Genomic DNA, 2,203 nt, shown 5'->3' with positions numbered 1-2,203 from the left:
GGACTAGAAGCAAGAGAGTTTGGATACATTCACTTTTTTCCCTTGAAAAAATGTACATTGTAATATTTTAAGAAAATTATTATTTTGTTATTGTAATTTTCTTTAAAATAACCCACAGACACCCATGAGGCTTCCAAATTTATAGAACAAAAAGCACTTGAGAACATGGCAGAAAAAAGATTTGTGGCTGACTCTTCCCCCAAGGGGGAGGCCACTGGCTGCTTGCCACTCAGTTTACTTCAAGAACTTCTGACTCAGGAAGACCAAACTTAGTTTTGTGCTTGTCAAAGAGTTTCACCAGGGACTATATGTACATGCCACGTCAATTTCCTTCTGGCTTGGGTGCTCAAGGTTGGGGATAGTGATGGGCTCACCCAAAACTGTGGTGATAGGTTTAGAGTACGGCACTAGGCCCCAAGTATTGGAAGAGAAGAAGACCCGACCACGGAAAAGGCCGGGAGCAAAGCCAATGTATTTCTAGAACTACTTCTGGACCCATCGGCCCCATGAACCTCCTTCAAAGATTATTTACTTGTAAACCTCATTCTCCCCAAAGGAATAGATGGGAACCAAGTCAGCCCCAAGTTACAGGACTAGCTTCACAAAATCCTTCCGGTCATTCAGTGACAGCATTCTTTCCTGGTGTAGAATTCAGGGACTTGGCAGCACCCCTCTGCCCCCCACCACCACGATGATGATAGCATTGCCATTCCCATTCTTGGAAAGCAGATAGTCAATGGTGTCACGGTTGACAGGGCAGATATTGTCAGACATTTAATATTCTCTTAACACAGGGACCCTAAATTTCCCAGCTAAAGTTGCCAGATAAGGCTGGATCCCAGGAAATTTCTTTCCAATCTCTGTGGCCTCGGTGCTGATGTTACAGAAGGCCCCCAGGCCCGTGATACCATGGGGGTGATACCCAAAGATACAATTCCAGGTTGTCAGCAAGTTGTGAGCCTTCACCAGCTGGAGTACAAGCTGCAGCACTTCAGGGTAGGGGGTGGGAGAAGTGATGTTTATTTTTTCAAATGGTACTTGGTAAAAACAAGGCCTAGAGTCGGAATTTCCTGGATTTTGGCTTGATGTATCCAAGGCAAGGACCTTTCGCTGGTTGACCAGATGGGAAAATAATCTCGGAAATACCACCACACAGCCCAATTTCTCACACACTTTGATCTGCCACCTTCCTTTGGGGTGTTCCAGTCAAAGAGCAGCCATGTGAAATACAGCACTAAAATCAGCCAACAGTCTGTGCAGAATATGTACAGGAAGACAAGGCTGCATGTAATACCCAAGACAAGAAAGGAAAGGACCCATTGTAGCACAGAGATGACCTGAAACTGTTTCTGAAGCTTAGATTTATTTAGCTAGGGAATGGAGAACAGGTCCTGCAGTGCAGAGAGGATGCTAGAGTTAGTGCATTGCAAGACTCCAGAGTAGGTGGCAATGAGGGTCTTCATGGACATTCAGTGTCATGCGGGAAGCAGCTGTCTCCTCCCCATGCTCCCCAGCTCCATCCCCAGGTCCGCAGGGCCAGGGCTTACCCTAGACGGGGCCAGAGCACTGCCTGCCCTGGGGGACAGCAGACATGGATGCGGTGGTGGAGATGGAGAAGGAGGAGGTGGTGGCGGCAGGAAGAAGAAAAGGAGGATGCAATGACCTGCGGTGGTGGCAGCAGCAGCATGGGCACCAGCGACAGGAATAATTATTTGACTTTTGAGCTCTTTGTCAAGGTATGACTGCTTTCAGAGTGTAGAGTGCTTTGTCCCAAGCTTTAGGGGGTTTGTGCTGTGGTTTTCAGAGCTACTTCTATTCCGCGGTGGTATGATGCATAATAAAACTCTGTCACGCCAGAGCTCCCCCTCCCCCAAGAACCTCCAACCAGGACTGTGACCCAGATCCAAGAAGGGCAAAGCAAGAGAACATTGTCTCAGTACCAACAAAGTGGTCTCTGTGCTCCCACTCTGATTAGCCCCTTGATTCCTCCCACCTTGGCTGTTGCCAGGGCCACTGCAGCCACCTCCACTGCCCCAGGACTGCGGCCAGACCACGCACTTCCCTCACCCAGATCCATAAGTTTTCCCACTAACCTGCTCCCTGTCTTTGGTGTTTGTGGGTTGAGAAGTCTTGTAATTGCCACAGTTCAGTGATTCAGAGCCCGGAGGCCTGTTCTGGCCAGTCAGTTCCAAGCCTGGTCTGT

General features: G+C 48.6%; 1 pseudogene; it reads right to left on the bottom strand.

Moving 5' to 3' along the window:
- Nucleotides 1–229: 229 nt before the first annotated feature.
- On the bottom strand, nt 230–1,463 carry LOC118830289 (annotated as a pseudogene).
- Nucleotides 1,464–2,203: the final 740 nt, after the last annotated feature.

The sequence above is a fragment of the Trichosurus vulpecula genome, chromosome 8, assembly GCF_011100635.1.
Source record: "Trichosurus vulpecula isolate mTriVul1 chromosome 8, mTriVul1.pri, whole genome shotgun sequence".
NCBI classification, from domain to species: domain Eukaryota; kingdom Metazoa; phylum Chordata; class Mammalia; order Diprotodontia; family Phalangeridae; genus Trichosurus; species Trichosurus vulpecula.
Note: the sequence above shows the minus strand (reverse complement) of the source record. Positions and strands in the feature narration are given on the sequence as shown.